The sequence below is a fragment of the Phyllostomus discolor genome, chromosome 6 (assembly GCF_004126475.2).
Source record: "Phyllostomus discolor isolate MPI-MPIP mPhyDis1 chromosome 6, mPhyDis1.pri.v3, whole genome shotgun sequence".
Lineage (NCBI taxonomy): Eukaryota > Metazoa > Chordata > Mammalia > Chiroptera > Phyllostomidae > Phyllostomus > Phyllostomus discolor.
In genome coordinates this window covers 7640055-7663017 of record NC_040908.2, presented here as the reverse complement: position 1 = coordinate 7663017, position 22963 = coordinate 7640055, and the positions used below count along the sequence as shown (strand labels likewise).

Sequence of the window (22963 nt, the reverse complement as noted above, 5' to 3'; positions counted from 1 at the left end):
CTGAAGAGGATGGGCAGGAGGGATGGTGGGGGTCTGGGGTGGGAGGAAGAACAATTTACTACCCGCTATGCTCTTTTAGGTGGTATATTTATATAAGGTCTTCGACATTTCATAATGTGAATATGTTATCCCCATTTCACAGGTGAGAGAATAAGCTCCCCAAATTAGTAAGAACCAAAAGTCCTACCCAGTTCTGTGAATCACCCAAGACTTCTACCGTACAAAAGAACTTCAGAATTTAGGTGCAACTTTTGCAGCCTCAAAAGGGAGAGAGGATGTTCCTTGTTAACCACAGATGAGAAACGCGCTTGAAATTCCCTAGTCAATGAGGCAGGAAATAAGAGGAGAAGGGAGAAAAAGCTTAGGAGAAGCTAAAAGGCTCTTAGAAGAGCTAAAGACAATAAGGCCATTTGGACTGTGAGTGTGTGTATGTGGACTGTGAGTGTGTGTGAGTGTAGAGGGGCTGGAAACAGGTTTCCAGTACAGTAGGAAAAGGGTTCTTTTCCTTATTGTGAAAGCCCTGGGGAAAGAATGAAAGACTAGATCACAGAAGAGTCCTCCCACAGATACACATTGACAAATTAGTCATAAAGTTAGTTGGAGTAATATGGGGAGGTGGGAGAGAGTATCAGATAGCAATCCCTTTTTGGGGGAGGTATTAAAGGATAGAAGTGTTGTAGTATAATATTGACACCAAAAGGCTGTGATCATAAAATGCTTTTTATTAAAATTCCATAATCTACTGGAGGTGTGGGTGGGACACAAGGGCCACATAATTTGGCTATATTGAAAAATAATTAATCAATGATCTTAAAATAAAAATATATTTAATAAGGAAACAAATATAAACATGTCCTCTTAGTTCCACACTCTGTTTTGCACAATTTCCATGGCAGAATAATGATGGTAAGAAAAGGTGTGATAGAAAGGGGATTCATTTAAATAAAGAATGAGAGAAATGGGAAGTTTGAGGACTCAGTGTAGGTATTTCTTCTAGAAAGTCACTCCTCTGTGTATCTTGATCAATTTTGTACTTCCCTTGACTTACTGAAATGTGTTTCTCTGTCTTCCTCATTAGGGACTGTGTCTTATTTAGCGTCGATTCCACAGCGACTACACAATGCTTTGCACATTTACACAACAGTCATTTGTTTCGCAGGTTAGGCACTGTTAACTGTTCAGTGCTCTTAATAGCTCAGTTCGTCATTCAGAGGGTCCATCAGGAATGGGATTACTACTGTTCAGAGACCAAAGTGGTTTATGAGCCATTGATTTCTCATGAAAGGGATGATAGTAACTATAATTTATTTTACACTTTTAATAATGAGGCATTATATTCTTTACATACATAGCTTCTGTTTTCTGTTCAAGAATCCTGTCAACTACCATTTTAAATGGAAACTGAGGCTGAGAGGTTGAACAACTTAGTGAAGGTCACAGAACTCATAAACTGGGACTGGGGTTTTGTTTGTTTGTTTGTTTGTTTTTAAGATTTTTATTTATTCATTTCTAGAAAGGGAACGGAGGGAGATAGAGAGAAAGAGAGAAACATCAATGTGCAGTTGCTGGGAGCCGTGGCCTGCAACCCAGGCATGTGCCCTGGCTGGGAATCGAACCTGCGACACTTTGGCTCACAGCCTGCGCTCAATCCACTGAGCTATGCCAGCCAGGGCTGGACTGGGGTTTTTCACCTAAGTACATCTAGCTTGAAAACTCTTGTTTACATTTCTTTTGAGCCAGCTGAAACACTGGTAAGGGCCGAGGAATTTTCCCATTCACAAATTAAAAATGAGGAAACATTAAATTGGTGGTTTTCATATCACTATGAGGAAAGAATACCTTTAGAAACATTTAAAAGAAAACTAAGAATTTTATAAAAAATTTAACCTTATTTTGCAGTCATTTTCAGTTTTCATAAAATTTCCCATATGACCAAGAAAGCAAGCACTAAGCATCTTATGTATACATTTTAAAAACACTTGGACTTCTGCAATAAACAAAATTGATAGTCTTCCATTAACTCACAGCATCAAATGTCAAAGAACTCCAAAAAACTGAAGTTGCTAATTGAGTCAGACTTGTGCAGCATTATTTGATATGTTGAAAAGAAAATATTATGTTAATAAGCATGTCAACTTTATTGATAATGCTTAATGGACCTCCAATGGACATGTCACTGATAACTTAAGATTACATTTCAAGAAGTCAGCAATAAGCACACTAATCATAAATTAATAAAACCGATGCAAAATATAAAACACCAGAAATTCCTGTAGCACCAGATTCTACTATTTTAAGAAAACTTCAACTGCTATAAACATTCTGAAATATAAAACAGCAGAAATATTAAGGTCTAGTTCTTTGAATTAGAAAAAAATTCATCTAGGCTTCAAAGCATATTTAACATGTTAATGATTTGCAAAAAAATCTATTTACATTAAGCTTCTCAAAAGTTCATAGACTTTCAGAGCTTAAGACATAATAAATAGGATCCAAAGAAAGGAGAAAAAAGTACCCTTAAAGTGACAAATTTCTATTTTCAGGAAGTCCACATAGGAGCAAGAATAAAAAAATCGGGTTCACTCTATAGATTTATAATAATTGTAGGCAAATAACTGATTTGTGAATACACTGCCTTTTACGAGCAATACTTCATAAAAATGAAATCTTTGTTAATTAAGAGAGACCTAGTTTCTATAAAAAGTCCCGCAATTATTGTTAGATATATTGAGCTTGAAGGCACTGGTGTATGAGAGCACTCTAAGTCCTAAGTGTAATTTAGAACAAAAGAAAATAGATCATTCACCTGAAAATAATGCAGCAAATGGTTAGAAATACAGCACGTTGTCTTCTAAGGAATAAAAAATTGGTGGTTACACAGCAGGTCATCTGCATTAGAACTGCAGTGAAGTAAGGCAGTTGAGAAAGACAGAGCAAGCATAAGAGTCATAACAAATCATCTGACTTTCATGCTTTAAGTTAGCTGATCAGGGTATAGAACATCTCTTTAATGTATTCACAGGTACCTTATTATTAAAGTGTCAAACCTCTTTGAGGATTCTTCAGTAATTTGCTATTCCATTTCTGTTTCATTCACTAAGTAGTTCCTTAAGCATCCCATTTGTGAAGTTCTCAGTGAATCAAGCTGTGAGCAACTCAAACTATTTTGATTCACTTAAGAGAACATAAGTTATCTTTAGAAACCAACCACCAGTGAGAAATGTAGTGTTATGGTCGGTCCCCCCACATTGTGAACATGTTAAAGTAATTCCACAGCTCAAGAGACCCATCATCTAAAAGAGTGGTGCACATAGCTGCCGTAGTCTAGGTTTACATTGCCTCTGAATTATTAGTATCAACTCTAGAGAAGAGGTAAAAATAATTTATAGTTTTACTTAGTAAGAGATTAAAAGGAGGATGTTCATGTGAGTGGGTTAAAAAGCACTCTTAAAGGTATTAACATAGTGCTTTATATCTTTACTGAAAATAAATTATAAAATAATCTTTAGTCTAGCTTTTCTTTTTACTAACAGATATTTATAGCAATGTTAATTGCTCACGTGCTTTTTAATTTCTTAATATAATTAACGAGGTACATACAACTGATTCTTGTTAGAAGAAATATTTAATTGACAAATATTATAGTGTATCTACTATAAAAGCCATTGTACAGATATTGTGGAAATATGAAAAAGGTCATTGAAATCTCAGCTCTTGTGGACTGTGTTCTCATATGGTAGATAGATCTTTAAGATAAAACCATTCCTTACTGTACTTTTTAAAAAATATATATTGGAAGGATAGTCTCACTAATTTACATGGATCTCTTCTGGCTCATATACTCTATTAGCTATATGGATTAATCCCTGGGATAATAGAAATATCAATCATTTATTAATTTATCTCTGTGTCATTTGATACTTTAGCAAATGTAATATATTTATATCTACTACACACAACAAAATGGACATTGTTACTTTCAATCTTAAATTAACTGAACGTGATCCCTTCTAAAAAAGAACCTTCCTATCTTCCTAAATAATCACTAATCTTAGGAATACAGAAATCACTCAATACAAAGAAAAAGGCCTTTAGAGTGACATTAAAATATATTGCCCTTGTTGATTAAGAAACCATGCATTTGATCTTAATGTTATACTGTTATTCTGTGAAGCTCCCCACAGGGCTTCTCAGCAATGTTTGGAATCCATAGCCATTTGCAACCCAAATAGAAAGCCTATAGCTTCCCCGGGACAGCATTTCTAATCAAGTTAGCCTGTTGCGGAAGGAGGTCCATAGCCAGGCAAATCAAAGCAGGGCACTTAACAGCTACAAGTCTCTGCTGTCTGGAGAGGCTACCTGGTGTGCAGAATAATCCTGGAATGCTTATTTTCAGGATGGGATGGCAAGACCAGGTGACATGTGATGCAAGAGCAGTTGTTAGGAACAGACTATGCAACAGAGAGCTCTTCCCAATTGAGTAAAGGTTTGCCATGAGGAGAGGGGTTAAATTACCTTGTTAAATGGTGAACCTGTTGGGAAACTCATCACCTTGCTTCCTCAACATCTCCCATCTAAGGGAATTAGCTCCTCTCTCAAATGAGACAGAGACTCAGGCTCTGTCTTCCTCTCGAGTCCTCTAATGCCTCAGCTTTTTAAGGTAAGAATCCCTGGCATTTCCCTCAAGGGGACATTTGTGGTTGGTTTGGGTTATCTTTCTCAGTGCCTGAGAGATTACAGTTTTGAAGAAGGAATAGGAAGACATGGGTTACTTTAAAAATGTCTGGAGCTTTATTATACAGACACTCAGGAAATTTTTATGGAAGAACGGGGAAAATAGAGAAAGCAAGTGAAGGAAAGGGAGGAAAAAAGGAGCAAAGAGAAGGGTCCCTCAGGCAGGGATTGCTGCCTGCGTTGCAATCCCTGCCCAGCAAGACAGAGAAGAGGACTGTAGGAGAAGAGCCCCACAAGCCCCTGGCAGGCTCTAAAGGTTTTTAAAAGCTGCACCGCTGGCCTCTATAGGGTCTGGTCAGGTTGAGCCAGTCAAGCACTCTTCTCCTGGATCTTCTTGTCCCCCCACCCCTCCCCTTCTCTGAAGGTGGCTTCATCTGGAGGAGTTCCAGAAGGCCAGAGACAGGCATCTTGGATTTGGATTCTGCCTTCTAGGAGGCAGAGGAGAGCTGGCAGAGCCCACGGTGTGTTTACACCGCAGCTTCCTCGCTCCACAATGTCCCAGCGCCTGTAGCTGCAGCAGTTCAGGAGGAGGCAAGAAGGTGGAAGAATGAGCATGGGGCCTGCAGTGTCTCTGAAGGCGGGGTTCCCTGAGCATTCTGGGAACACAGCAGGGAGGGGATAGAGATGGGGCTGGGCAGTCCTCAAACAGGAGCTGAAGATCAGACTGGTTTGCCTGCTCTTTCAAAACACTCCAAAATTCTGAAGAAATTAACTAAGGTACAGAAGAGGCCAGGAAGGCCAGATTAAACATGTAAGAGGTGGGCCTATTAGAGGTGAGGGGCAATAGAAAAGAAATAAAAGAAGCCTTACAAGTGAGGAGAGGCAGAGAAGTGCTATGGTGTGAAAAGGAACCCTTGGGACCCTCTCAAAAGATGTTTTGGGAGCAAAGAATTATGTATTTGAAGAATTCAGCAATGTCACTGAGGATGCTAAAAGTGCCGAGAGAAGGGCCCATTTCCATTCAATATTACTTTCTGATTGTTTATTCCACAAACTAGAAGTTAATTGGCTTTTCCCTTGCTCATGGCTCTGGGCCTCAGTTCCTCATTTGGACTAGATGCCTTTGAAGGTCTGGGCCAGATGTGACCCTCTGTAACAGTCAGCCTGTGAACCAGGGTATCTGAGACCATATGTCTGTGAACTTGAATACCAGACTCTCCCTCCCCCTTCCCCCACCCATTACCAGTGCAGTGCACACCTGCACTACTCATGGAGCTGATTCAACTCTCAGTGATGACAAGGGGTATGGCTCAGTTGTGACAAATGATTTCTCCTTCTGCCCTGACTAAGGAAGGGAAGAACAGAGAAGGAAGTATAATTTATCCTTTGGTTTTCCAAGGAAAGGATATTCTCAAATTTTCTATTTAAAATTTCATCCATTTAAATAAATTATAAATTCCTTTGAGTAGGTTCTAAATAGTTGGACTAGCAAAAGGGCAAAGAGCCTTATAATGAGCTGCCCTATTTTGGGAAAATTTTATTTCATTTCATCCCAGAAATTGGATCTGCCCTTTTTTTTGTGGCAATCCAGCACGCACTGGCCATGCTCTTTCTTTCCTTGTCTGCCTGCCTCATTCCATTCTGCCAACCTGCTTCAGTGCAGCATTTTCTAGGGTTATTAAACACCCAAGCTTAATGTGGGTGCACTCATGGGTAACATGTTCAGTGATGCAGAACCCCTTCCCCCCGCCCCCACCACCACTCACACATGTAGGCACTTTTGATGGTACTGGAGATAAAATGTGTTTTCATAAGAGTTTCCCTTTTAATTTGCCGTAACCTGAAATTTTTTAATTAAAATAATAATAATAATAATATAAGTAGAAATACATCTCCCTTGCTCGTCTTTGTCTTAAAGTGGGATGTGAAACACATATAGTATATACTTGTATTCTACACCCACTGCATTTCCATTTCATTTTAGTCTCCAAAATATGGACAGGAGGGCAACTCTAGAAAAATGGATTCCTACTCTTGCGTCTCACTGGGCACTGATCCGTGCAATGCTGTGATGAGCACTTGCACGGAGCATCACCGTTTCCTCTGGCAGCCTCCCCTGTCCCCCCATTCGCCAGCACCTCACATTTCCACAGGGGGGTTGACCTTGCAAAGACCCTTCTCCCGTTTCTGGGAAGGAGCAATCTATCTCAAAACACACCCGCACGCGCGCGCGCGCACACACACACACACACACACACTCACACAATGACCTTTCCTCCTTTAAAGAAACACTACTAAATGTAACACGTCTGGGTGCACATTTCCCAACCCCGCATTCCGGAATGCGAACACGGGGTGCAAAGGCAGGTTACTAGTTTGGATCTGACTCCCCATTCAGCCGCTCTGTGTCTCAGACTCTGTTCAAAATAGACGGCTGACTGTGCGGTGGAACATCTGTCCCTTTTCTGCCCACTCACCATCCTGACGAAAAATCAAAAAGGAAACATTATCCACTCACTTTTAAATACCGAGAGAAATGTGCTTATTTTGCCTCGAGCTGCGTGGTTCTAAACACTCACATCCCGCTTGGAAGCCAGCCCTGCGCTCCACACCATCTCGTGCACTCAGGTTTACTGAGCAAACACCTTCACGGCGATTCCACGGTGAGAAAAATGCTGCACCAACCCTGCGAATGACAGGTTGCTACTTGACTGCAACCGCTCAGGAGTTTTATCAGCAACCGGAAAACTTCACAATCGGTCGATTAGTTACTTAAATATCTGTAAGGAAATCCTCCTATTTATAGGCTTGAACTACAAAATCACCTCTGTTTCACCTTTCTTAAATCTAGCCGAAGACAACTCCCTCCCACTCTAAACATACCGTATATAAACACTCCCCCTTCCCCCACCCCATTATTCCAAAAAGTCCCCCATGGACTAACTGCACATTCAGACGGCCAGCATTAACCAAGGCAACTGTCACCATGCATGCAGACGCATCTATATGCAAAGCAAAGTGTGTGACAATAACCAAAGCATCTCCTGGCCAATTGGCTGCACTACACATGCAGAATGCAATAAATATTGTTTTTTCTACTTACAGTTATAGCGCTGTGCACGGTCACCTAACGAAAATGACAACACTCAACAGTTCTTTATATATATTTAATTCGGGCAAACGGTTAAGCCGTCTCTGTGCGTGGTTCTCTCGCGCTCTTTTTTATCCTTTGGAGCTCTAGGCTGCTTAAATCCCTCTTGGATCGCGCCTTCCAAACCCAGCGGCAGCCGCAACACGCTCCGGTAAATCTCCGCTGCAGATTGGGAATCCCATAGAAAACCTGGGGTCGCTGGAGCTGGGTGCGCAGGCGCTCGAGCCGCCGCCTCGCCAGGCACCCCTCCCGCTTCGCCTCCCCCGCCCCTCCCGCTAACTCGAGAGCGAGTGACCAAAAGCAGCCTGGCATTGGCGCATGCTCAGTTGGAGGGGCTCGGAGTTTCCGCCGGTGAATTCCACGTCTCCAGATTTTAGCAGAAACTCAAGAGGAAAGTAGATAGGAGAAGAGAGCCTGGCTCCCAGAGTAGCAGCACCTGGACGGGCGCGAGGGCAGGCGACGTGGGCTCACCACGCCCCGCGGGTGCCCAGGTTGGTGGTGAAGGCGGAGGCCAGAGATGCGGCACGTGGATCTTGCTGTTCCCGCCGCGCTCAGCCCTGGAGGGCCCCCAGCCCAGCTTTTGTCAGGCTGCAGGTGGAGGAGAAAACTGCAGAAATCCCTTTCCCTTGAAGGAAACGTCCCCAGCAAGCTGAGCCCATCACCTGGGCTCCTGTGAAGGAACCCTAACGGTGGGCACTTAGCATGGGCCATTGTGTCCCAGGGTCTTATGCTGGGAGTACTGGGAGCCAGGCCCTGTAGTAGGACCCCCAGTGCCCAGGAGGGTCCAGGCCTGGAAAGGCTACGGAGAAATGTGCTTTGGAGGGAGCTGAGTCCTCGACTGGTCCTGGAGCAAATCATGCTAACCATCAACAAACGTTTAATAAGCGCTCCCTGTATGCACTTAATAAAGGCTTATTGCATACGCTTTTAGTGAGTCTGAGTCAGGGGTGCGGGTGGTGGAGAGGGAAAAGGAGAGGGGATGAATGAACCATCCTTGGAATCCAGGATTGAGGGCTTGAACTAAGTGATCTTACACGTCGCCCCAATCTTTGGTCCTTCAACACTGCTAGTAGCCAGCTCTCCTCTGTTCCCCACTGGCCTGCCAAAGCCTAGAAGACTTGGCAAAGAGTAGTGCCCAGTAAATGTTTCGTCGATTCCCTCCCCGGAAGAGCAAGAAGAATTCGCACACATTTCCAACCTGATCATTTTCCTCAAGTGTATATGTTTGCACTTTCATTCATTCAAATGTTATTCACTGACCACCTACCTACTGTTTGGCACCGTTCTATGCTTTGGAGGTAATGCAGTGAACAAAAGCCCTCCTGAGGTTTACATTAAGGCGGGACTTCTATTTTAAGGGGAGAGAAGTTCTAGAGGCACAGTGAAGATCAAAGATCCACATTCTCCTTAAGCAGAGCTTTCCAGTTTGCCAAGGGCCTTCACACACCTCATCACCCCCAGGAAAATTGCTAAATCGGCCTTTCCACTCTGAGGACACCAAGAGCATCTACTATGGCAAATGGACTCTAGCCCAGCGATTTTCAACCTTTTTCACTTCATGGCACAAATAAACTAATTACTAAAATTCTGCAGCATACTGGAAAATATATATTTTTTGCCAATCTGAGAAAAAAAAGAGGTATAATTTTGATTCATTTCCACCAGAAGGTTATTGTGTTGGCTGTGTTGTTTTGTTTGTTTTAGATTTGATGAACTAAGGAAAAAGAGGTCAGTGCCCCTGACTAAATAGTCAAGTATTGCACGTTTTAAAAACCTCTTGAGGCATATTGGTTGAGAATCCCGGCTCTAGACTGACAAACCATCACCACCAGGCGAGAGCTGCTCCTGGCTGCAAGCTGGAGTGTCCTGCTTGGAAGAACTTAAGGCTACTGAAGCGAAGACCAGGAGAATCACTGCCTCATGCGTCTGTGGCAATCGAAAGCTCCAGCCAGGTGAGGGCCTCCAGCGGTGATGCGGTGGCCTCTTGCAAAATGCCAGCCTGGCCGGCGCAGAGCCCAGGCACACACTTCCTCAGGCCAGACGTCTCGGGAAGGTTGGGCGGAGGGGGACAACGCTCTAGGGACTCCGAGACACAGCTTGCCCAGGTTCCCCTCCTGGCGGGGCTCTCCCGCGCGGTGCTGGTGACCGCGGAAACCCGGAGCGCGGAGTCGCGCGGAGTCGCGGGTTGCAGGGCGCGCGGCCCCGGAGCTCTGCGGCAGCCGAGCACGTTTTGAGTGTGGCAGCGCCAGCCCTGCGCTCCCTGACCGCATTGCGCACTGCGCAGCGAGGCTCGCCTGGACGGTTCACTCTTGTTTCTCTGCAAGAAGTCGGGTCAAAAGTCAGTCCTGATGAATTGCTTTGGTTGGCGGTGGAGACCTCCAAGGGTTTCAGAGTAATTTCCCATCTTTTGTTGATTTCTCCTACTAAAGCATTTAACGCTGGGCTGTCTGGTTTCTTTCGGGAGAAAAGTGTCCGCACTGCAATCTGCTTCGACTGACTGTAGGGGTCACGATGCCATTTCTCTGCTCCGAGAGCTGTACCTGTTTATTGCGCCCTAGAGGTCTCTTGTGGCAGTGTTCGGTTTTAGATAAATTTGAACTCGCGTTTAGGAAGAAATGAATACTGATGCTTTTAAACTGTGTTCTCCTGTAAGGGAGATCTGATTTAGATGCGTTCGCTTTGGTAAAGCAGCTTTGTCTAAACTGGGGAGGCGAGGTTTTGTTTGTTGTGTTTGCACTGAAGAGTTGTTTGGGGCCATGTGATATTTTAATCTTATTTTTTAATCTCCTGCTATTGTATAACATTATCCTTTTTAAACACTAGTATGTTGTTTTCGTTAAAAATTTTTTTTGAGTTGTCCTTTAGTTGAGTTTTGTATGCAGGGGAAGTCACAGTAGAGAAGCCAATTCTAAAGATAGGGAAGGAATGTTATCCTTTGAATTACAGAAAGCAGTTGCCCCTTTTAGGATGGTAGAGTGAACTTCAGGAGAGGAATGCGGTAGGGATACTAAAAAATAAGGGAGCCCTGTGTTCCTTTCCCCCTTCGGGCATTTACAGATCTCAGGGGTGATCACCGGAGCACAGAGATGCTCTGCGCCTTGGGGTAGAGGGACTGGAATAATGCACCACGTTACTGAGGAATGCCTTCTGCTGTAGCAGTTGTCCCATTACTGAAAGCCTGGCCCCCAACACTGCAGATCTCTGCACTGTCAGCTTTCCACCCTGGAGACTGTACGAAGGGAGGGGATAAGTCTGGGCAAGAGAAAGGGAACGAAGGAAGGTCTATAGGGAGGGGGTTTTGGTTTTTCTGGAGTACCTGGTCGAATTCTCACTTGCCCAGAAACAACCGAAGGAGCCATTTTTACTTTCCTTGGTGGCAAACTATGTGCTTACCTGAAGTCACCTTACTTCCACACCATTCCTTCCCAGATTCAAAAACACAAAACAAAACAACCACCACCAAGAATGACTTTTTAGGTGTATCTGACTTCATTTAATACTGCCATCCACTGTAATTGTGGCCTGGCCAAATTGAAAACTGAGAATCACAGTAAGAGTGCAAAATGCCAGTGGTTGTAACAGGTCTAAGCTTGTTGTCTTTTGAGCTCATGGTAACATTTATTAGACATGCTGTGTATATGAGCCAAGAAGGGTGGAACTTAAGACATGAGAGCATTTATGAAATTGGAAGAAAAATTAAGTGTTGGAAAGTCATCATTAAAATGAAAAGAGACAGGAATTGGAAAAACTGATTTATACTCATTTAAATTCATAAAGAATAATGATAGTAATTTTCTTGTATGGGTAAAGCACCCTTATTTTTAAAAGCCAAGGGTATTAATCCTCACAGAAGAGATGCATTATGTAAGATAATTATGTTTATCCTAATTTTTAATCCTATTTTAAAACATATATGGATAGACCAACAAAATAAAATAACCTCCTCAAGTCAAACAGGAAGTTATCGCCTAGAATAAAATCTTACAGTGGGTTTTCTGACATATAAAGTGTTTCATTGTATAATTTTGTATTTCTTCTACATGTTTTTTTAAAAAGTAAGTAATAACGGGCTGGGAACCAAAGTGTCCCAGGTTCGATTCCCAGTCAGGGTACATTCCTGGGTTGCAGGCCAGAACCCCCAGCAACCGCACATTGATGTCTGTCTCTCTCTCTCTTTCTCTCTCTCTCTCTCTCTCTCCCTCCCTTCCCTCTCTAAAAATAAATAAATAAAATCTTTAAAAAAAAAGTAAGTAATAAGATGCAAGACCGTGAAGGAGTAATTCCCATGCAATTAGAGGGACAGCACCACACAAGAGAGGGATTAAGTCCCATTTCTAATGGACTTGGTTGATCATTTCATCCAGCCCACTTCTGATCTATCTCTGTAATCCATGACTGAATCTAAATTCAGCTTGAAAGATCGCTTTGACTATGTCACCAATTTCCCTTAAAGTTTCAAGAATCCACCACAAAAGTTTCTTAAGTCGCTGCTGAATGAATTATTGTCCAAGTTTCTTAGAGTCTCAGAAACAGTCATAGCAAATGCATGGTCTGCAGCCTTAAGAACAGAAAATGTTTTATTCCATTCCCTCTTCTATGTTTGGGCTTAAACTGTGGATTCATAGCAGTGCTCTGAGGTTGGAAATGTTTACCACCATTTTTAGTGGCAACACAACAGAAGTAATGATAGCAGAATTGAACTATTTATGAGTCTACTTCCTTTCTTCAATAACTTTTTAGGTAGTCCTATATGCTAGGTGCAGTCTTTTTTAGTTGTGTTGCAATTAGCCATTGAAAATAGGGTCATGGATTCAAATTGTGGAATTTATGTAGGTTAGAGACCATCTGATCCCCAAGATACTTCAAAAACCCTTCTTTCCTAAAGTAGATCTTACTGACTTGCTTCTCCCTTCAATTTATTTTCCTTTATATCGTTCCTTTGAATTTTTAATAAACTCTCAAACTCAACAGAGAATCTTAGCATAAAAATTTAAGAGTAAGTTAAAAGAATGAATTCTGCACTCCCTCTGAGACAATCAGAAAAAACAAACTTCACCAAAAGATATTCAGAATTGAGTTTATATTTTTACCTAGTGCCTGGGGAGGAAAGAGATAGTGGACTTCTTCATTTTTTAGTGTTCTTACCATATTCCTCTTGTAAAGTTCATTTTACTATCCTAAGGAGGTTGAAGAAGATAAAGAGTGACCATTAGTGAGCTTTGATTTATTTTTATTTTTTATCTTAGAATTTAGGTTTAGTACCCCTATTATAGTCTCTAGGAGGGTGGATTGTATTTGATCTTTTTTAAAAGGATTTTATTTATTTATCTTTAGAGAAAGGAGAAGAGAGGGAGGGAAACATCAATGTGTAGTTGCCTCTTGCACACCCCCTACTGGGGACCTGGCCTGCAACCCAGGCATGTGCTCTGGCTGGGAATCGAACTGGCAGCCCTTTGGTTTGCACTACTGCACACAATCTACTGAGCCACACCAGCCAGGGCTGATTTTTTAAAAAGAAGAAAAAAATTGCTCAAGTAATTAATGGTCGTGTTTAGTAATGGCTACAGGTTGAATTACTTTTGATTTCATTCATTATTCATTTATTTACATTCATTATTCAGGTATTTATTCAATACCTGTTGAACAACTACTGTGTACCAAAAAGTATACAATCCTATTTAAGTGTAAAATAGGTACTAGTAAAACCCATTTCACTTATGAGGAGGAAATTGAGGCAATGTATGTATTAGTAATATCTCCAGATTACTCCTTCAGTTGGCCTCAATTTTTCCTCCTCACCTCATTCCAATTAATATTATGATTTCCCCTCTACAAATTACTATGTTTTTATCCACCTAATATACCTATGCAATATAAATGTTGTACAACCCTATTCATGTGTGAAATAGGTACTATTATAACCCATTTTACAATTCAAGTTGAAATTGCCCTCAAATTTACCTATTAAATTTCCTTAGGTTTAGTTTACAATGTTAGTGACATTGTTTTGTCTTTTTTTTGTATTTTCATGAGTAATTTGATGGACAATATATCAATCATTGCTCCTCTGTTTCTGTTTTACTCTGGAAGAGGCAGTCTATTGTGAGCTTTAGAAGAAAGACCCAAATTAATGATAAAGTTTCCCATAATATACCATAAAAAATGAACTGAACATAGCAGGCCATCACTACTGTCCTTATCCAGCAAATATTTATTGACTATCTAGTGCTAGAAGATGAAGGTTCAAAGGTTAATAAGACGTAGCTTTGCCTATAAAAGGCTTTCAGTCTGTTCCAGGAGATGTATGAGCAAATACATAATTACAAAAGAGTTTGATAAATTCTAAATTCTATTGTAATCACAAAGTTATGAGACAGTATTTGTGGAAGAATGAACCTAGACTGTGAAAGGGATCCCAGAGGAGATGATGACTACTAAGCTAAATCTACAGCTTCAATTGTGCAAATGTTAATGAGATGATGTCATGTACCCAGAACTTTGCGACTCTTATTTAGCACAACTAAAGTTTTTATAATTAAAAATAACATCTTTTATTTTCTTAAGGCATAAAACCCACCAATATTCCTATAATATTCAATATGCTCATAATATTCTCCATCTAGTATTCATAATAGGCCTGTGAGGTGGGTAATTTAAACACTAGTAGCTTAATTTTTCTGTTGAGGATATCAAGCACCAGAAAAATTGAATATCATATCTCACATGATAAAATTGGAATCCATAGGAAAGCAAGTCATAATTTTCAAATTGTTTGGATCTGGTCAGTGATTGAGAGAACAGTAATGACTTAAAATTCAAAATCTTTTTTAATGTCCCATAAAATGTTAATTTTTTTTAAATCTGTTAAGTCAAAGAAGAGTAAATTAACTCAGGATAGAAAAAAATGTTTAACTTTTTTTTTTTAAATCACTAGTTAGGTAAGAAGATGTGATGGGTTAAATAGCACCGCCTCCAAAATTCATGTCCATCCTGAACCTGAAACCGTGACCTTATTTAGAAAAAGGTTCTTCGCAGGTTAAGAAGAATCTATAATGGATTATAATGGGTCCTACATCCAAAACAACTGGTGTTTTCATAGAAAGAGGAAGGACACAGAGACAGAGATAGACACACACAGGAGGACACCAGGTGACTATGGAGGCAGAAACTGGAGTTCTTGCACAAGCCAAAGAATGTCAGGGATTTCCAGCAACCACCCACAGCACATGCAGCAGATTCTTCCTCCTAAAGGAACCAACCCCAGCGACACCTTGATTTCAGACTTCTGGCCTCCAGACTGTAGGAAAATAATCTTTTGTTGTTGTTTTAAGCCACCTTAAACAACTGTGGTATCTTGTTACAGCAGCCCTAGGAAATTAATACAGAGGATAATTGCACTTAAATACAGCATTTGGCACTTAGGTTTTTAATAAAGAATATTCTGGTAGTGAGATAACAGAAAGATAGTTTTCTTGTTTTACAAATACACCCCTTCTTTTTTTTTTACATGAAAATGACTGGACTTTAAATTAAGAGAGATGGATTCAAGAACCAACTTTGCTACTTAGATGTGGTCTGGGGCAAATTAAGTTCTTGTCATGACTCGATGTCCTCATTGATAAACTGAGAAAGATTGAAACTCTACCTAAAAGTTGGGTTTTGTAGTTCAGCAGTTCAAGATATTAGGCATCCATAAACTTCTGGATAGTAAGTTAATAGTGCTAATTTGCATGTAAGATGATATTAAACCAGTTTCTTCCGATTGAAAACTAAATTAAATTCATGGTTTTGGTTTTGAATTCATTTAAAATAATTTCCTTAGAGACTTTTGATATTGTTGCTCATGTAAATTAGATTAGCTACACTGATCACAGTGCCAGTGCCAGAAGTAATACAAATTCTGTTTAAGGTTTCCTAGGCTAGTTTATAGATGTTCTAATAACAGTGAGGATTAATAACAGTGTTAAACAATATTTTGAAATTAGAATTATATAACACTGTCAATACGTTTTATTAAATGAGCTTTTACTTTTTAAAACAATTTTAGGCTCACAGCACATACAATGTTTTTAAACATTCATTGACCACAGACTTTATTGATTCTGATTGTGGACTGGATAAAAAATATAAGGATAAATAACAAATTAATTGTATTTTTAAGTATATTGTAGACCCTTAATATTCATAAGGGATGTGTCCTAAGACCTTCCTGATTCTCCAATATACGAACATCACTGTAGAATTAAATTGCTTCGTTGGTATGATCATAATTACTTACTTATAGTGTTTTAAATAAGATAATAAATTAGTATCAATGAAACTACACTGAGCTGCACACTCTAAGGTGATCAGTTGACTAGACTTTCACTAATTTAGTTACCAATTACAAGCACCAGCTTCACAGAATTATGAGATGCACATTTGTGCTTTAGTAAAATGATGTATCACTGACATTATATCCTTCAGGGTCATTCACAAATAGATACAGCCCCAAGATTAAATCTATAAAGGCCACATTCTATTAAAATCCTGCTATCTGGAAACATTAACATTTTCATACATCATTGTACTATTTGGAAAATAAGTAATTGAAACTTGAGATCCTGGCCACTTTGAAAGCATTTTGAATCCAGTAGATGAAGGTCAGTTTTGAGAGAGCTAAAATGTACTCGTTGGTTTTTATGGATTGAATACGTATTTGTAAAAAACAGACCTTCCTAAAGACTTTTAAAGAAATTGAAGCTGTTTTTCTTTAGGAGCTGATAAAGCTATTAATCTAAGAGAATGGCCATTAATTATATTATTAAAACATGTACTGTGTGAATATTTGTCACTTTGGTCTAGAGGAAAGAATATTGTAATCCTATTTATATCTTTAGAAAATACCTGTGTTCATCTTATGAGGTTGTACCTCTCCAGCAGTTGATAAAATAACTTGTAGGGTCACTTTAAAACTAATTAGGAAAGCCTTATCCGGAAACATTAAGGTAGATAAAACACAGTGTCCCTGATGCTTTCAGGTGAGTGTAATTTTTAGTTCTTCCTCTGAATATTTCTTTTTGGTCCTTCCTGTAGGAGGGATCACACTATTGGTTTTGGTGGTGCATTTTATTTAAACAGTATACATGAGTGGAAAGATGCCAAACACAAATCTCTTCTGACTTAATGACAAAACCTTTTTCCTTCGGAGAGGGCAAAATTGTACTTTTTGAGGGTTATGGTGAAGCTCTTGTGTGATCTTTGAGCGACCTAGGGCTGGGGTAAGTAAATAGGCTGTGGTAGTGATTTCTGACCAGATCCTAGGTCTCAGGTTAGAGTAGGAGAGAATTCTTGAACCAAGTCTGAGCAGGACAAGATCTTCTCAAAGACCTCCTGTCTCACTACAGGCATCTCCAGACCAAAGTGGCCCTGAAAGCTCTAGTCTGTAGTATTCCCAGAATCCCACCCAAATTTATACCCCCAAATGAGGAGTTTTACAATGGATTGGTAGGTTTTTACCAAAGAGTCAGATTACAGTGCATTGCTGAATTTGGATAGCTGTAACCTTTCCTACTTTTCTGAGTGGTCTTTCCTTCTTTTCAATTACCCATAGATTTAAGATGCTTAAGATGAATAGAATAATAAATGATATATCACCATGGCACTTAGTTCTCCTTCTAGATTTTTAATATCCAACTATATTGTAAAGCTACTTAGTATAGAATCTGTCTTACACTTCTACTTTGAGTCATTCAAAATGCCAAGTTCCTGATTCAAAATAGAGCTCAGCATTTATTTGGATGACAATTCCCTCTTTCTCTTCAGTTTTTATTCTCAGTGGATTATTTTTCTATGCTTTTACAATCTAGGAGAATTAAAATTCAGTTGGGAGTTCTGATGATTGGGAAGATTATTTTCAAAACTGGTATAGTGGGTATGATGGATAATTCCCCATTTACAAAACCCCCAACAGTGGCAAACAATGTTCTTATACTGATTTTAAAGATAAATTTAACATTTTCCAGTCCGTGATTATATTTTTATTATTCAGTACAGGTTTGTACAAGATGTGGAGGAGTGTATTATAAAACAAAGAAGAGACTTAGTGTTTGGGTTAATTTTCATGAAGATCATGTGACTGGATTTATGAATGAAAGAGGAAATTAGACTGGACAGAAGGATTTCTAGGTTTATTCGATGGCAAAAGTTTTTATAATTGGCATTAGACACTGGAACTGAACCTTCTTTTGGCAACCAGTGTAATCATTTGCAAGCCAAGAAATATGTTTATATTATTTATTTCTTTATTTAGTTGTCTTTTTTTTTTTTTGCTACTGACAAAGGAAGGTAGTACTAGACTTCATTTTTACTTTATCTCTAGCTGTTCATTTGGTAGCTATCCTGGACCTGACCACAGCTTTCTAAGGCCTTTATAAATGTTTAAATAGTTTTTCCTTTTGTATTTTCTAAGGCAAAGTCAAACATTTTCTTACTTTGAGAGTGACTGTCTATATTCATGTAGCAGTGAAACCCACTAACTCAAACTAATTTTTGTGAAATTAATTCTGAGATCAGAAAATAAAAACTTACTACGTTAAGCAATGAATGAAATATCTTCAAGGAGTTACCACTTAAAAGCATTTTGGTGATGGTAGACAACTCCCACAAAAAAACCTGCCAGCTTGCAATACTCTCCAAAGCAGACTACATGAAAACAGTAATCACACATTGAAATCATTTTTTAAAGCCAAGCCAACCATGCTAATAAAGAAGAGATGAAATTTGATTTCACTGAGAATTAAGAGACTTCTATGCCCACACAGAATTGATAGGTGTCGTGTGATAGTAATATAAGGAGCACAGAATATAAATTATATCCTTTTGCTCATACCACGTATATTTAGGACAATAATAACAGCAACAAAAAGTTGCTGGGAGTATGCAGTTCTGATATTTCTGTCCTTCACAAACATACCAATTCATTTTAATACACATGCTAAGATAAAGTCTATTTATAGTCCTTACCTACTCACTGTTCAGCTTCATTTTTGTTTTTTCAGCTCACAGTCTAGTGCCATAAAAAGTCTAGCAATTTCTTGAATGCAATATATCTACATACAATCTTCTCGCTTTTATTTTTATAATATATTCTCAAACGAGTCCAACTTTTCCACTACACCACCTTTATCAATAAAATATCTATTTTCCGAATCCTGGAAAGGGGGTTTGGAAGAGGTAGAAGAGGGTAAGATGGGGATAAATGGTGATGGAATGAGATTTGACTTGGGGTGGTGAACACACAATACAATACTTGTATACAGATTATGTATTATAGAATTGTACACCTGAAACCTATATAATTTTATTAACCAAGGACACCCAATAAATTTAATAAAAATTTTTAAAAATATAATTCTTATTGTTTAATTCCTTTCCATTCCTGTTCAATGGAGAGACACATATCTATTTAAGTGGTCCTGACTACAAAGCCTGTGCATCAAAAGAGCATGGCACCCAGTACAACGTTGATCACAATATAGTCTGTACTAAATATTGTTTGAACTGAAATAAGTTGTTTTGTGTGTTTTTTCTACCTATCAGAGATTTTATAAGAAAAAAAACAAAGAAGAAAACCTCTGTGCTCTTTTACAGTTTTTTTTATATTACAAAAGTTGGATGGTCTCAGAGCATATTTAAAATTCTATCTCTAATATTTTGATTTATTATTTTTATATTGAAGAAGACACATTTTTTTAAATATTCTAATTCACACAGCTTTGAAATGCACAGTCACAGTGCTTCTGCCTCTCCTCCTCCTTGTTCTCTTTTAGTTTTTCACGTAAGAGAAAGAGGATCTTTGGCTCAACCATGCTTTCTGTGGTTCTGTCCCTGCTTAACTACACATTATATTCCAAGCCCTGCCCCCTGCCTCATTTCAACATTTTATTATAGATGGCATTGTAACTGTAACCAAGCAGCCCATGTTCTGTATCTGTTTTTATTCAGCTTATTGTCCAAGTTCTGCACTAGATAACTTTTGGGAAAGTCACCTCTGCATTCGGAGTGGTCTCCAGAGATCTGTAAAACTCTAGTAAGTGGGTGATGAGCTTGATAGGCCCGGGGCAAAGCTGCAAAGTACGTGACATTTTGTAACTTCCTTTCCTTTCTATTCATCATCAAGTACTAGGCAAAACAACAAATATTGACATATGTATAATGGCTATGTGTCAGATTATATTATAAAACTATACACATGTGTTCATCCTATATTTTTCTTCATGAGGCATAGTTTGTGAGAAACGTTTAAAAGTTAGGAAAAAGATTGTTCTTTAGTAGAATTGTGTGAGAAAGCATTGCAAGGGACAAGCAACTAATGGCCTCTCCTTAGGCCCCCCTGCTGTCTTCCTTCTCCACTTTCTGTGTTCTTGGCTCTCTTTCTGCAAGACTCCTTCAAAAAACTGTCCAAGGGGGTCATGGCATTGGTCACGCCTGTTTGTCAACATCAGTTCTCCTGTTGATGGCCCATAAGATCCACTAATGTAGAGAACGTGCCGAATTCGGGTACAAAGGATGCACCAAACCAGGTCTTGACAATTAGAGAAGTTCTGGGGCATCTGTTACTTTCAGGGTAGGTATTGTAAGTTACTTGCTGTAATATCATCTCTATTTAGATTTAGGTTTTTTTTTTTAAATATCGCTTAGTTTCTGCCAGACCCCGCTTGTTTTTCATCCCAACAGGCTAGCTCTTCCTGGTAGCCAGACCCCTGGGATCAAAGATGCCTTCGGGTAGTTCGTCTTCACATCCACCTCTCAGCCCAACGCTGGAGCCCTTCCCCGCTTCCTCGGCCTCCGAGACTGCGGAGCTTGGTATTTGTGCGTCTAAGGTCAACTGCTGTTTTCTTCTCACAGCCGCTCTCTCCTCAGGGTGCCCAGGTCCTGCTTTTCACCTTGAGTCAGCTGAGCCCGCATGGACCGGAGACCGAAATTCTGAAAGGACTTTACATGTATTTACGGAACGGGGGGGGGGGGGGGATGTCAGTGCTGCGGGGAGAGCACGCTGTGCGGTGGAAACGGACACACAAGCTGGAAAGGTCCGTCTGGAGATGAGCTCGGCAGGGCTCTGCAGCCGAACGCTCGCACACCAAGTTACAAGTCGCTCCAGGCTCACAGCGCTACAGCGTCCCCCGGATGGACGGAAAGCTTGTTGCGAATGTGGAGCCCGGGCACCAACTACACCCCCCCCCCCCCCCCCCCCCCCGCCTTGGCTGCATGGCTGCGGCAAGTCACCCTTCCCGGGCTGCTCACACACAGAGAGCAGACTGCACTCGGATGGAATGTACAACTGGGGGGAATCGGAGATTAAACAACAGCGATGGGATTTAGCCCTGGCTGGCGTGGCTCAGTGGATTGAGCGCCGGCTGCGAACCAAAGCGTTGCAGGTTCGATTCCCAGTCAGGGCACATGCCTGAGTTGCAGGTCATGACCCCCAGCAACCGCACATTGATGTTTCTCTCTCTCTCTCTTTCTCCCTCCCTTCCCTCTCTAAAAATAAATAAATAAAATCTTTAAAAAAAGCGATGGGATTTAAGATCTATAGAAGCAGCGCTTTGAGAACTGGCCAGCGGATCGCCTGACCCACCGCCACCTTCCGGTGCTGATGGAGCCCTGGCACTGCGAGGCTCCCCACCAGTGCAAGCACCCCTTTCTCCGAAGGCGTTTAAAAAGCCGAAGGGACAGCAGAGGCCGCGAGTTGGAATCTCGTTGCATCTTAGGGCGTGGACAAGAGGGGAGGCCGGTCCGCCTCGCGCCTCTGAGGTAGCGCGGCCGCTCCATCCTGTCCCGCGCGCCCCCTGGAGTTCCGACGTGACGGTTCCCGTCGCACATTCCCGTGGCTCCTGCTCCCGTTCCCCCGGGGGCGTAGAACGAGCCAACCTGGAGACATCACCCTTCCCGGGGCCTGAGGCTTTGGATTACCGAGCGGTGACCACGTGCTCTTCACAAACATGTGTATTACGATGACAAATAAGTTTGATAACCACTTTAGGACTATGGGACTGACGGAAATCAGAATGAACCGAAGTTACGAATACACTACTTGAGGAAATTATCGAAGGAAAAGGAAAAGAACGTTCACAACACGCATTTGGTGCGGGTCAGAACTCTGTTATTATTCACGTTTACGAGAAATGGCACAGTCGACGCGCGTCATTTTATCTCCAAGTAACGTCGTCCACGAGCCCAGGGAAGGAAGCCCCGCGGCAGACAGGAAACCGGCTTTTCTCCAGCGTGAAAGGGGAGCCGGACGGTCTTCTGGGTCGAATCCCCACACACGCTCTCCTGAAGTGTTGTTTCGGGGAAGGATGTTAAGGGCCAGCGCCTCCTTCCCCCCCGACGCACACTGTGTTGGTGACGTGGGAATCTGCCTTCAAGGGCCACTGAGACGACTAACAGCGTTTGAAAAGGCTTTTCCAGACACACAGAGAGACCCGGTCCGGTGCTCACGCGACTGGAAGGTGTTACTGGACGGGGCGCGGGCGGCGGCTGTGCGGAAGCCGCGTCCGAGGAAACTACAGAATTTCAGAATTTGTTTCACTTTTTTCTTAATTTAATTTAATTTAACTTAAACGTCTTTTCAATGACAGTTGGCACGCTCGCGTTTTACATTCGTTTCAGGTGTACAGCATAGCGGTTCCATAGTTACATAATTTATGAAGCCATATGACGAATTTCAGGGTTTTAAACATAAAGCCGTTTTTCCTTCACAAATTAGAAAAATAATGGCGATTCTGACTTTTCTCCTTAATTCTGACAGAGGGAAGAAAATATTTAGACCAGCCTCAGTCCTGGCATTAGCAGAAGGCGCTAAAAATAAACATTGTAACGGCCGACGGCTGGGACTCAGTGCTTTGAAGGAGACAGCTGGGATCTCAACCGGATGCGGTGGGGGGCGTGGTCTGGGCAGAGGCGGGGCTAAAGCGGGGCGGGGAGGGGGCGTGGCCGTCCGGGCGGACTATATAGTTGAGGCTGAGGCCGGGCCTCGAGGGGCGTGTCAGGGGCGTGGGCGGGGTAGCCCTGGGAAGAGGAGGGGCTTCTTTGCGCCCTCCAGAATTCCGCTAGAACTTGGCGAACACGAGGGACAAATACCCTCAGTTCTCTGTC

The 22963-nt window shown here is 41.1% G+C and overlaps 1 protein-coding gene across 1 annotated transcript in view; it reads right to left on the bottom strand.

Moving 5' to 3' along the window:
- Positions 1-8122, bottom strand: part of VSNL1 (visinin like 1) — an 82348-nt gene extending 74226 nt beyond the window's left edge. The window contains exon 1 of the mRNA XM_028517032.2: positions 7778-8122. The gene's annotated coding sequence lies outside the window, so the exon portion shown is untranslated. The remainder of the gene's footprint in view (positions 1-7777) is intronic.
- Positions 8123-22963: the final 14841 nt, after the last annotated feature.